The following is a 15,097-nucleotide window of genomic DNA, read 5'->3' as shown; positions in this document are numbered from 1 at the left end:
ACAAAACAGGAATGCGATTAAGCTACGATGAACAACGTAGTGAACGGGTCATCACTGCCAACATAGACAAAAAGCCAACACCCACCAAAGTAGTACTAGTTTGTATGTCAGCTAGCACCGCAAATGGTGAAGGGTCTGAGGAAATGTATGACGAGATAAAAGAAATTATTCGCATAGTTAAGGGAATGTAGATGAGTAAGGAATGGGGGAAAGGAATGAAACAGGAAGCCGTCTTGCAGAATTATGCAGAGCATAATTTAATCATGGCTAACACTTGCTTTAAGAATCATGAACGAAGATTGTACACATGGAGGAGACCTGGAGACAACGAAAGCTTTCAGACTAATTATAAAATGATATGGCAGATATTTCATAAACAGATTATAAACTGTAAGACATTCACAGTGAAAGATGTAAACTCTGACCAAAATTTATTGGTTGTGAACTGTAGATTACCACTAAGGAAAGTGCAAAACGGTAGGGAGATGGGACCTGGATAAGTCGAAAGAAATAGAATTTGTGGATAGCATTAGGCAACGACTTTCTAGAGCAGGAAAAGAAAGACACCAGAAGACGAATGGGTAGCTTTGAGAGATGAAATAGTGAAGGAGGCAGAGGATCAGACAGGTAAAACGACAAGGCCCAGAAGAAATAGAAATTTCGAATTTACCTGATGAAAGGTAGAAGTATAAAAAATGCATTAAATGAATGAGAATACAAACATCTAAGAAATGAGATTGACAGAAGTTCAAAATGGCTAAGCAGGAATTTCTAGAAGGCAAATGTAAGGATTTAGAAGCATATTTCAATAGCCGAAAGATAGACAACGCGTACAGGAAAATTAAAGAGACCTTTGAATGGAAGAGAAGCAGCTCTGTGATTACCAGCAGCTCAGATGGAAAACCAGTCCTAAGCAAAGAAGGAGTATGTAGAGCGTATATACAAGGGAGATGAAGGAAATGTTACAGAAATGGAACAGGACATAGTTGAAGATGCGATGGGAGACGGGAGATATAATACTTGACGGAAGACTGAAAAGCAATTGTCGACTCAGGTCCCCAGCGGAAGACGACTTTCCATCAAAGCTACTGATAGCCTTGGGAGAGCCAGTCATGACAAAAATCTTCCATATGGTATTCAAGATGTATTAGACAAACGAAATACCCCCACACTTCAAGAAGAATGTAATATTTACAATTCCAACAGGTGTGAATATTACCGAACATTAGTTTAACAACGCATTTTTTGCAAAATACTTACATAAATTCATTACAGAAGGATGTATTAGCTGCTAGAAACCGACATTGGGGAAGATGAATTTGATTCCAGAGAAGTGTACTAATACTATAGGAAACGCTGACCCTGCGATTTATCTCAGAAGATTAAGGAAAGGCCAACTTACCTTTATAGCTTTTGTAGATTTAGAGAGAGCATTTGACCTCGTTGACAACCGTCTCTTTGAAAATCTGCAGGTAGCAGGAGTAAAATACTGTGGGCGAAATGCTATTTCGAACTTGTACAGAAACCCGACCATAGACATAAGAATCGAGCAACATAAAAGGGAAACAGTGGATGACAAGGGGGTCAGAAGGGATTGTAGCCTATGCGTTTAGTTATTCAATCTGTACCGTAACCACTCCGGCTGCAGGCCACAAGTGGCCCATCAGGACCATCCGACCGCCATGTCATCCTCAGAGGAGGATGCGGATAGGAGGGGCGTGGGGTCAGCACACCACTCTCCCGGCCGGTATGATGGTATTCTTGTCCGAAGCCGCTACTATTCGGTCGAGTAGCTCCTCAATTGAGGTCACGAGGCTGAGTGCACCCCGAAAAATGGCAACAGCGCATGGCGGTCTGGATGGTCACCCATCCAAGTGTCGACCACGCCCGACAGCGCTTAACGTCGGTGTATCCACTGCGGCAAGGCCGTTGCCAATCTGTACAGTAAGCAAGCAGCAAAAGGAACCGAAAAACATTCCGAGTGGGAATTAAAGTTCAGGAATAAGAAATAAAAACTTCGGGCTTCGCCGGTGGCATTGTAATTCTGTTAGAGACAGCAAATGATTTGAAAGAGCTTTTGAATGGATTGGAAAGTGTCTTGAAAGTTGGATTTAAGATGAACGCCAGCAAAAGCTAAAAGAGTGTAATGGATGTAGTCGAATAAAATCAGGTAATAATGAGGGAATTAGGTTGGGAAACAAGACACTTAAAGTAATCAATGAGTCCTGTTATTTGGGCAGCAAAGTAACTGATGATGACAGAAGTAGGATGGATATAAAATGTAGGGTGTCAATGGCAAGAAAAGTATTTCTCAGGGACAGAAATTTTTTTAACATCGAATGTAGATTTAAGGGTCAGTAACTCTTTCCTGAGAGTATTAGTATGAAGCGTAGACATGGATGGAAGTCAAACATTGAAAATTAACATTGACAGGAAGAGAATAAAAGGTTTTGAAATTTGGCGCTGCAGAAGAATGCTGACGGTTAGATTGTCAGATCACGTAGTGATTTAGGAGGTACTGAACAGAATTGGCGGGGGAAGAGAAATTTGCGGCACTACCTTCCTAGGAGAAGTATTGCACCAAATAAGCCTTCAGACTGAAGACCACCACAACAATAAACCTGTTTATTCTAGCAAAATGCTACACTGCCATATAATTGCTTGCTGGAAGCTGCGAAAGTTGGAGAGCTTAAGATCAACTGGATGGGACATGTGTTGTAACAATTAGTACAACTGAACTTTTGTTTGTTGTTGTTGTTGTGGTATTCAGTACTGAGACTGGTTTGATGCAGCTCTCCATTCTACTCTATCCTGTGCAAGCTTCTTCATCTCCCAGTACCTACTGCAGCCTACATCCTTCTGAATCTGCTTGGTATTCATTTCTTGGTCTCCCTCTACGATTTTTCCCCCTCCACGCTGCCCGCCAGTACTAAATTGGTGATCCATTGATGCCTCAGAACATGTCCTAACAACCGATCCATTCTTCTATTCAAATTGTGCAACAAATTCCTCCCCAATTCTATTCAGTACCTCCTCATTAGTTATGTGATCTACCCATCTAATCTCCAGCATTCTTCTGTAGCACCACATTTCGAAAGCTTCTATTCTCTTCTTGTCCAAACTATTTATCGTCCATGTTTCACTTCCATACATGGCTACACTCCATACAAATACTTTCAGAAAAGATTTCCTGACACTTAAATCTATACTCGATGTTAACAAATTTCTCTTCTTCAGAAAAGCTTTCCTTGCCATTGCCAGTCTCCATTTTATATCCTCTCTACTTCGACCATCATCAGTTATTTTGCTCCCCAAATAGCTAAACTCCTTTACTACTTTAAGTGTCTCATTTCCTAATCTAATTCCCTCAGCATCACCCGACTTAATGCGACTACATTCCTTTATCCTCGTTTTGCTTTTGTTGATGTTCATCTTAATTCCTCCTTTCAAGACACTGTCCATTCCATTCAACTGCTCTTCCAAGTCCTTTGCTGCCTCTGACAGAATTACAATGTCATCGGCAAACCTCAAAGTTTTTATTTCTTCTCCATGGATTTTAATACCCACTCCGAATTTTTCTTTTGTTTCCTTTACTGCTTGCTCAATATACAGATTGAACAACATCGGGGAGAGGCTACAACCCTGTCTTACTCCCTTCCCAACCACTGCTTCCCTTTCATGTCCCTCGACTCTTATAACTGCCATCTGGTTTCTGTACAAATTGTAAATAGCCTTTCTCTCCGTGTATTTTACCCCTGCCACCTTTAGAATTTGAAAGAGAGTATTCAAGTCAACATTGTCAAAAGCTTTCTCTAAGTCTACAAATGCTAGAAATGTAGGTTTGCCTTTCCTTAATCTTTCTTCTAAGATAAGTCGTAAGGTCAGTATTGCCTCACGTGTTCCAACATTTCTACGGAATCCAAACTGATCTTCCCCGAGGTTGGCTTCTACTAGTTTTTCCATTCGTCTGTAAAGAATTCGCGTTAGTATTTTGCAGCTGTGACTTATTAAACTGATAGTTCGGTAATCTTCACATCTGTCAACACCTGCTTTCTTTGGGATTGGAATTATTATATTCTTCTTGAAGTCTGAGGGTATTTCGCCTGTTTCATACATCTTGCTCACCAGATGGTAGAGTTTTGTCAGGACTGGCTCTCCCAAGGCCGTCAGTAGTTCCAATGGAATGTTGTCTACTCCGGGGGCCTTGTTTCGACTCAGGTCTTTCAATGTTCTGTCAAACTCTTCACGCAGTATCGCATCTCCCATTTCATTTTCATCTACATCCTCTTCCGGTGAAAAAAGCACAATCTTCCTAGGAGAAGCATTGGACCAAATCAATCTTCAGACTGAAGACCACTACAACAAGAAAGGTGTCTGATAGGACTAGTCTTGTGCGATCCAGGTCTGTCCTAAGTGTTTTAATTAACGGCAAGATATTCTCTTTCCTCCATTTTAAACACATGCACAGTAAAACAACTACAAAAAGCAGTATAAACAAAACTATTCCGCAGTTCACGTTGACAGTTCACGGACGTAACTGCGCTATGTGTACATGTCCAACTGAGAGGTAGGATCATTGACATTAACACAACTGGGGATCGTAACGTTTTAAGTTGCCATGTACAATTATAAGCTGTCGGAGGTTCGTTTGGACGTAGCCTGGTTTATTTCACTCAGAAGAGCACCTGTCGTTTAAAAATCAAAGTTAACTTTAACATTCCCTAAACTAAATAACGTTTCGCTGAATATTGTGCGTGGAAACTACATTAAGCTAAAGGAATAATTTGAAACAATTCACAATAAATTGGTATAAATTAAACGACCAAATTTTTAAAGATTAAGGAAAACAGAAAACTAAATATTTAAATGCCTGAGGACGGCGTGCTGACATCAACCCTTCACAGAATACTTAACTAATTATCTCATACTGCCACAAGCTTTTAGCATTTTTGTTCACACTGCTGTCTCTTGTATTTCGCACTTGAAAATTAACCTTACTGTTCTTCATCAAGAGAGTCACCAAACAGTGAATATGGCAATATTATCACTGTGTGTACTGTGCAACAAACGGCCCATTGTTCTCCTTACATAAACAAACCGGCTACTAGAGCTGCAACGCTTATGTAAACAACCCATACACCTGTGTTCTTATATAACGTTTATATAATTTGTCAAACGAGACGCCTACCGTCCCCCTCATGTTTCTCCTCCAGCTCCTTTAATAGTGTCTTTCATTTGGGTCATTGCTGGGAACAATGTATTATCTAAATTACGACAAATTGTTCTGTGTAGGTATTTAGCTAGCATAAATTATTACCAACTACAACCTCATGACTGCGATAGGTTTTTTCCTGTACTCCAAGAAATATGCACGGACGTTTCATAGACTCACTGCTGCACTGCACTAAAAGGAATTTACCAGGTAACGTCACCATTATCTTAAACAGTATAATTTATGACGCACTATTGCGTCATTATGTTGGCCTTAGAAGAGACTGTAATACTCCATACTAAAAAAATTATTTTCCGTATGTGTGTATCAATATTTGTACCAACATAAATGCCAACGACTTTTTACGTAAATGCTTCAATAATAAAAGAAAGCGCAACCTTCAAATATTTTAGTGTGCAGCTGGGAGAGGCCTGGTTGTGCGGATTTCTACTTTCAGCTGTCGCAATGTAAGCATCGTGGGCTATATCTGTTATCTGATTTCGTAATACAAAAGCTTATTCTCAGTTATGTAAATGTTTCTTTCTTATTAATCCGCCAGATCACATCTTTATTGAAATATTTGCTGTATTATGTGTTCCAGTTTTCAGTATTTCTGATCAGCAAAAGTGGAATTTTGTACTTTAGTGCCTCTTATTCCCAATAAATGTTCCTTGTACCTGATACTAAAAGACGTTCCAGTTTGTCTTATATAATAAACGGGACACGTATAACAAGTGATTTTATACACTCTTGAATTTTGTATAGGAGCAACTGTGCACCTGAGATTGTGAATAAAATATTTTTGCATGTTATTGTTCGTGGAAAAGGTAGCCCTTTAGTTCTGTGTTGAAACCAGTATATCGTTTTTTTGAGTAAGAGACATGTTTAAAATTGTAGGATCTCTACCGGCCAAGGTGTCTAAGACTGTTCCAAAGTACAAAGACGTAAGAAGAAATTGTTAAACACGGGTATGGCTATTAGTTGTAATAATCATCGCAAAGAAAACGGATTTTTCCCAAGTTACGTTAACTCGTATTTTAACATCAGATAGTTCATGAAAGGTTCTAAGATTTTTCAGTGCCTAGATCAAAAATTATTTCCGACAGAATCAGTGCTTTATACAAGAAAAAGACATTAAACAAAGAGGACTATATTTTGTGTTTTGAGCTCACTAAAATTTTTGGCTTGCATTTTAATTTTCAAATTGATACATTTTGGGATTTTATTAATGCCGGGTTGGATAACTATTGCAAAATGACAGCAGAAAAGACTGATCTTAAGAGAAATTTACCTGTAGTAAATGCTTGTTAGTAGTTTTTAAAGTTCTGAGTATATATTTTTGAACAGAATTCTGAATAAGACTGAAGTAGATTTTACACCAGAAGATAGTGCCATATTGGAAAAAGATCTTAAATACAATGTAATACCTAACCTGACAGATGAAAACGTTGTGTAAAATATGATTGTGAATCTTAAAACTGGCTTTTGTAGCGTCAAAGTAGACGCTTCTCGTCAAACGATGGTAGCTCGTGATGTACTGTATGTAGTACTTTTGAAAAACAAGCAGCTAAAAACTCCTGTCAATACGGTTGCGATAAGAAATTGACTAAAAATATTAATGTCAATTTAAAAGAAAACAATGACTTTATAACGAAGTCTGACAAAGGGAATACTGTAATCATTTGCTACTAAAAACGAATTTTTTGAGGAGATAATATTTCGGAACTAGATGAGGATTTAGGCTTGCTGTTAACAGCGCTACGCATTTGCTGAAGCCGTTTCATACAAAACAGCTTATTAATATGAATCGACAGGACCCAAAACTGCGTTCCCACTTGGGGCACATTAAAGTCATCACCCAATGCATCCAACTGTGAACTGTATGAACAGTGCCTATCATGAGTTAGGAAGGTATCTTCACGAAAAAATAAAAAACACTTTATTTTTCGAAATAATTGTTCTGACGTCAGTAGTCAAAATCTAGTCAGTAAAATCAAAGATCTGCAGTGTGACCAACATACTAAACGGGGGTCATTAGAAATTACGAATCTATACGCTAACGTACCTGTTCAAACAACCATTGGCATCTCTGGAAAAACCTACGTACTTTTAAAAAAGATATTTCTGATGAGCGAATCACTGACCTAATTCGTTTGCTAAGAATAGTAGTAAAATACAACTATTTTGCTTTGAATGGCAAGCTATACCATCAGCCTGACGGCCAGGCAATGGGTAGCTCAACTGGCAGGCACCTTAACCTATATTTTCATTAATTCGCTGGAAGAGAAATTCTTCAACAATTCTTCAGCTGCTGATCTGAGTATTTTGTCTCATTATCGGTACGTAGATGACATTTTGATCATATACAGTGGTTCCCGAAAGGAATTCTGCATTCGTTTGAAATTTTTAATAGTCTTCATGAGAAAATCAGATTATCTTGAAAATTAGAAAATAACGACCGTCAGCTTAATTACCTGGGCCTTAGTATTGCTTTTGAGAACGACAGACTTTCTTTCGGTATTTTTTGAAAAGCCACTAATACAGATCAAATTGAACCCAATATTTTTGTGCATCCCCATTTCCATACAAAAGCCTTTTTCCATTCAGTCATTCATCGTGCAGTTTCTGTGCCTTTCTCACCTGACAAGCTTAATGAAGAGATGAATATAATAAAAGATATTGCAGTTAACCTCGTTGGTTGACAAGATCTTCAAAGTTATAACTGAGGCTAAAGTTTTCACTTTAGGCAGCAGTGGTGTGCCTGGCAGTAACGAGTAGAAAAATGTTTTCTCGAGTCCTTTTTTAGGCCAAATTTCGTATGAAATTCGTCTTCAAATTAAAAAAATATATATTCAAAGTTACCTTTTCCACGAACAATTACTTGCAAAGAAATATCATTCGCAATCTCAAGTCCACAGTTGCTCCTGTGCACAATAAAAATTGCTTGTGATACGTGTCCCGTTTATTATATAGGATAAACTGGAACGTCTTATATTGTCAGATACACGGAACAGTTATTGAGAAAAAGAGGCGGTAATGTACGCAATTCCACTTTTGCTGATGATCTGCTAATATCCGGACACAAATCGAAGGAATTGCCATTCCACGTGGAGAAAAGAAAGGTCATAGGCTTGAAGTACTCGAAGAGCTGCAGATTTTCAAGCGCATTTCTAAGAACGATGACCTCATCCGCAATGAATAGTTACCTCTACGCAACAAAAACTTTTTCAATGGTTTCAATCCACGGCTAGTGGAATTTTGATTCCTCTGTTTTTATTATATTTTCCCCTCTGGTTCCGAAACATCATTTTCTTCGAATCTCATCGATATGTGCTGCCAAAGATACCTTCATGCTAATATTTTCGGGATTATGAAGCTCTTTGTATAATTTTTCTAGACCATTCTGTCCCTTACGTGAGAGAAATTTCTGGTAAGTCTGATAGATAACTCTTAGTTATATGAAATCTGCTTGACTATGTGTATTTTCAAAATACATTAAGTTCCCTTCTTTTAAACTTTTTTCTTTAAATTAACCGTGGGTTTTTCAATTATTTCTGTTATAATATTTAAAATGAGAGCATGTCAGTGTTCGTGTCCGATAGGCGGTGCAACTGTATTGTTTTAGAGGCAGCAATGTGAGCCACTGGGCCTTTCAGGCTGATGTTCCCAGCTAGGCACAAGTGGTAAAGGCTGTACCGTTTTGTTTTATTTTTAATTTCAACACAGCGGCTATAATTTCTCACCATTGCTTTCTTGCAATGCAATTTTACGTAAGTAACTTTTGTACGTTACGACAACCGTCATATTGGTTAATTTATTTTTTGTCATACTTGATTTTCTATATATTATTTCGTAGCCTTTATCAGAAGGTTCATTCTGATAAAGACACCCTTAGTAGGTATCGAAACCTAGGTCAATGGACCTAACAGTTATTATCTACCGGTTTTCTGTATAATCCTATATTGAAACTAGTATACGGTTGCTTAGTAACAGCCATGTTTAGAACTAAAATCTCCGTAATATGTGTGTCGTTCGAACGTACCAGTAACAAATCTAGCAGTCTGTCTCTGAATTGCTTCGAAGTTTTCCGTTAATTCTCATGGTGCAGATCACAAACACACGCCCTAGCATCCTACATGCGGCCTCCTTTACAAATGAAACCACACCTTCCATAAATTCTCCAAACACAACAAACGACCACTAGCCATCCGTGTTACATTTCTCAGATTCATTTCTTGGACTCCATGTCGCTTTGTGACGTTAAGCCAGGTAATTAAACGATGTGACTACTAATGCTGTATTCGAACATTATGAGTTACATCTGCCTACTCATCTGCACTAACTTATATTTTTATACATTTCAAGCTAGCTGCCATTCAGCACACCAACTATAAATTTTGTCTAAGTCATATTACATGCCACTGTCATCTTCCAATACACCACATCATCAGCAAACAACTGCCAATAACTGCCAACCATCTCCGCCGGTTCATATGTGTCCATTCCAAATAATAGCGATTCTATAACGGCTCCTGGAGCACTTCGGACGAAACCGTCGTCTGATGTCCAGCCGCCGTCAAGGGCAGTGGATTGGGTTCTGTTACTTAAGAAGTCATCGAGTCACTCATATACCTGATAACTTAGTCCATATTCTCACATAAAATGGTTTTCGGAAATCTAGGAATATGGACTCTGCCTGTTACCCTTTATCTATAGTTCGCAGTAATGCATTTGGGAAAACGGCAGGCTGAGGTTCGCACCAGCCATGTCTTCTAAGACCATGCTGATTCATGGGCATAAGCATTTCGATTTTAAGGAAATTTATTTTAATCGCTCTTCTTATGTACAGGAGTCACTTGCGCTTTCTTCCAGTAGCTTAGGACTTAGCGCTAGGAGAGAGATTCGTCTTATCTCTAAGTGTAGTACGGTGCCAATACTGAGCGAGTTGGCGCAATGATTTGTACACTGGACTTGTATTCGGGAGGACAACAGTTCAAATCCGCATCCGACGATCCTCATGTAGGTTTTTCGTGATTTCCTTAAATCGCTTCAGAAAATGTCGTGGTGGTTCCTTTTAAGGGTACGGGCGATTTCCTTGTCCATCCTTCCCTAATCCGAACTTGTATTCCGTCTCCAGTGACCTCGTTGTCGACGGGGCGCCGAGCACTAATCACCTGCTCTTCCTCTAAGGAGCCACTGCAGTAGAGCACTCTTTGCAAACCCAAACTGGGATTCCATCGGGACCTCACAACTTACCTGCTTTCAACTCTTTCCGTCGTTTCTCTCCACGGGGGTACCTCTCACCAGCTAATAATGGTTCAAATGGCTCTGAGCACTATGGGACTTAACATCTGTGGTTATCAGTCCCCTAGAACTTAGAACTACTTAAACCTAACTAACCTAAGGACATCACACACATCCATGCCCGAGGCAAGATTCGAACCTGCGACCGTAGCGGTCACACGGTTCCAGACTGAAGCGCCCAGAACCGCACTGCCACACCGGCCGGCACCAGATAATAGAACCCAATGCGTTGCCCTTGACGGCGGCTGGACTTGAGGCAGAAGGTTTTGTCAGAAGATCTCCAGGAGATTTGTGCGATGCCAAACGACGTAATGTCTGTGCTATTGTCCTGACTGAACCATTTCTTACACGCGAAATTTAAAATCCCGTCTTTCCTTTCGCTATCTTGTACTGCCACACTAGACTGGTCAACGAGAGACTGCCTTTGGCCTACTTAGCGAATTCGCATGGGACCAGAATTTTATACGGTACTTGGCCAGAGCTTTTGCTAAGGTGTTAGTTGTTCTATACTAAGCGCATAGATCTTTTTACAGACGCATTAATCTCCACTAACCTTTGCCTGTCGTCATTTGAGTGTTCTTTTTTGAACCGAGAGATCAACAGCCATTGCATCCTCAGCATTTTCCAAATTTCATTGTTAAAACACGTTGATCTTTTTTGTCCTTAATCCACTTACTAGGTCGATTTCCAATCCGTAAGAGCTCTGCTCATAATTCCTGTAAGTCCATCGTAGTGCAAATAAATTATGTAAATCATTGCCTAAGTGAGATGCTACCGACTGCTTATCTGCTCTTTCTAGCAGAAATAATCTCCTAGTGTTCTTGATTGCTTAATTAACTTTAGTAATCACAGACTCAAAGACGCTGTAGTGAGGTCTTGGTCACTAATACCCGTCTCTTCACTGACACTGTCGATAAAGTCAGAGTTTCAAAAGTACTTCACAAGACTTTCTGTCTGTATCCCTTGTAATGAACCCACAACTGTCCCAGTCTATACTCAATAGCTCAAGATAGCCTTCAGCTAGTATTGCACGATCTTGCTGTTTATTCACTATTCACCATAGATTTTCTTTGATTGAGTCTAAAACTTTCATTAAGGTATCGAGACTTAATACGATTTCACCTACACATGTTATACGCAACCAGATAATTTTGCTTTCGTACTCAACAGAGACAATATTTTGTCAACTATAACGAATACTCCCTTTTCTATGGCGTCTAATATGTCCAATCTTCGTTCCATGACTTGTTCAATATCTCAGACGTTTCCTCTTTGGGTTTCAGCCAGCTCTCGGTCCTAAGAATAATTTATGCGCCAGAACTTTTCTGGAGACCAACTAATTAACGAACTTTGTTACGAATGCTTTGATAATATGAGACAGCCGAAGTTTCTTTGCTCTTAGCTCGGTACGATTTCGCTATCTGCGTATCGTATGGCGACTGTTCACCAGAGTGCTATCGCCTAGCTTTAAAAAAATGTGCATTCCACAAGTTCTCTACTACCCAACCAAATGCTTTCTTGGTGTACTTTAACCTTGATCTATCATTGGGAGTCCTACAGGACCCATCCCAATAATGCAGGACTAGAAACAGGCAGCCAAGAATGTCATAGAGACAGTGAAGACGCTAGTTCAGACCCTTCACTCGCATCATTACCCGAAAAAGCGAGTTCTACTTGCACCCCTCACTCCAGGCCAGCAGCCTGTATGAACTGAGAATGGCCTCAAAAACCATGCACCAGGTGTGGTTGGTGCCGACGCGAGACATAGCTTGCAGTCGGCTGCACCTTGTAAGCTCGATAGCCACAGCTACAACTGAGGCGTCTGTTACGTCAAAGGATTACGTGAAGTTGTTAAATAGAGACACACTAGTGTACATCCTATCCTAATACAAATGTTTAAACTGCACTTCGTTTTAATCTTAGAATTACTGGAGTAGGAGAAATTGTTTAAACACGCAAGCTGTGCATGGTCTGATCCTAGGGTAAGTGGATTTTCCAATTTCCCGGAATTTAACATTTAGGAATGGGTTCTCATAACACATGACAACTGAATACCCTGGGATCCGCGATGTTGAATTCTAATGTCATAGGGCTCAGGAAAACCGAGGAAATCTGACAACAATGCAGGCTTAATCAGTATCCCAGGGTCTGCCAGCTTGGAATTTCAACCGCCACGACCACTGCATATCTTGAATTTTTAAATTTGCTGCCAATTTACACTTAGGACAAATGGTCCATATCCACAGGGATCTGGGGGAAATCTTTTAGACAAGTGGTGTAATTTTAATTTCCCACCATTTTTTTCTAGTTTACTGCCTTTTTATACATAGGGCAATTGACCTAAGTGACAGGGGGTGAAGGAGATGGAGTAAATCTGGCAACTTTCCATGTTGCCGTGTTCAATTATGTCTTTCAAAAGGTGGCAGTAATGCTGACTCTCATCATTCTGTCACAGTCGCTCTACGAATGGGTGCTGTAAGGTCTGGTTGTGTTGTTTAAGGCTTCGGTTTATGTGTGTCAGAAATCGCGATGGTTACATATGTTACTGGTTGGCGGGCATTGAAGTTTGGGCATTGTGGAGGTGAGATTCTCTGGGGTGGGGAGATATCGAAGGGTCTCTACAGTTCTCTGTTATGTGGACGTTATGTAACAACCATCGCGTGTTTCGTGAAAGAAGTGCTATTTTTACCTAAAAAATATAGCTCTCGCTGTGAGAGCAAGAAGTGTTCTCGTTTACCTGATGAAAACTGTAGTGCTATTGTGTTTGATTTCTCCTGTCGCTCTGCGTATAGTTCAGCCATTAGTTGTGTAACTGTTGATAGCATCTGACAGGCCGCTGAACGCTGCTCCACCATATAAGGAAGGGCCGGAAGCCTCGTATATCGCTGCCGTCTGTTAGAAATGCATGTTTATGGTCTTCACGACCTTCTCCATTTGTTTCACGAACGGACGCCACCTTCCCAGGCAGAGTCTCTGTAGCTGCTTCATCCTTGTTTTGTTTGCGTCCTGTCAACGCCTGTGGAATGCTTCAGTCCCCTCGTCTCTTTCGAACTAGCCATGCGCCCATGCGGACGTACAACGAAGGCGCCGCCTTCCCTTCCATGCTTCTCCTGTGTGATTACCGTCAGACATTTGCAAAGAAAACAGACGGCTTCAAATTGGCGACAATTTTCATTGGAAACTAGTACTCCTTTGTTCATGTAATATGCCTTCTGTCCTATAAACGTGAAAGTACGCTGTTTAGGTGTTTATGTTGGTAACGCCACGTAGCGCTCTGTAGGAAAATCACTGACTGTGCTGTGTGTAGTCTGTGGCTGATTTGCATTGTTAGAATATTTGCTATAGTAGTGGTGGGCAGTTGGGTGTGAGCAGCGCATAGCGTTGCGCAGTTGGAAGTGAGTCGCCAGCAGTGGTGGATGTGGGGAGAGAGATGGCAGAATTTTGAGAGCGGACGATCTGGACGTGTGATCATCAGAAAAAGTAAATTTCTAATACTGGATATTATGAACTGATATATATATGATGACTTTTGAACATTATTAACGTAAATACATTGTTTGTTCTCTGTTAAAATGTTTCATTTGCTAACTATGTCTATCAGTAGTTAGTACCTTCATTTATTTAGCTGACTGTATTGGTGCTCGCTGTATTGCAGTAGTTCGAGTAACGAAGATTTTTGTGAGGTAAGTGATTCATGAAAGGTATAGGTTATTGTTAGTCAGGGCCATTCTTTTATAAGGGTTATTGAAAGTCAGACTGCGTTGCGCTAAAAATATTGTGTGACAGTTTAGTTCAAATGGTTCAAATGGCTCTGAGCATTATGGGACTTACCATCTGAGGTCATCAGTCCCCTAGAACTTAGAACTACTTAAACCTAACTAACCTAAGGACATCACACACATCCATGCCCGAGGCAGGATTCGAACCTGCGACTGTAGCGGTCACGCGGTTCCAGACTGAAGCGCCTAGAACCGCTCGGCCGCAACGGGAGGCGTCAGTTTAGTGTTGATCGGAATAAGTAAAGAGAGAAATGTCTGAATATGTTCAGTTTTGCTCAGCTGTTTGAAAATCAAATAACGTAGTGGTTTTCCAGCAATGTCATTCATAAATTTTTCTAATTGGATGTTTCAAACGCTTTACATTTCAATCTTGTAACTCTTATTAATCAACCGCTCAACTGTTCAACTACTTTCAGTGTTTTCTATACGAGAAGGTTGCAACGGTAATACACTGAATTTGTACTCGGAGGTGTCTGCGTCTCAGACTGCTGTCCGTACATACACTCCTGGAAATTGAAATAAGAACACTGTGAATTCATTGTCCCAGGAAGGGGAAAATTTATTGACACATTCCTGGGGTAGATACATCACATGATCACACTGACAGAACCACAGGCACATAGACACAGGCAACAGAGCATGCACAATGTCGGCACTAGTACAGTGTATATCCACCTTTCGCAGCAATGCAGGCTGCTATTCTCCCATGGAGACGATTGTAGAGATGCTGGATGTAGTCCTGTGGAACGGCTTGCCATGCCATTTCCACCTGGCGCCTCAGTTGGACCAGCGTTCGTGCTGG

This window comes from Schistocerca serialis, chromosome 7, assembly GCF_023864345.2.
Source record: "Schistocerca serialis cubense isolate TAMUIC-IGC-003099 chromosome 7, iqSchSeri2.2, whole genome shotgun sequence".
NCBI lineage: Eukaryota > Metazoa > Arthropoda > Insecta > Orthoptera > Acrididae > Schistocerca > Schistocerca serialis.
Note: the sequence above shows the minus strand (reverse complement) of the source record.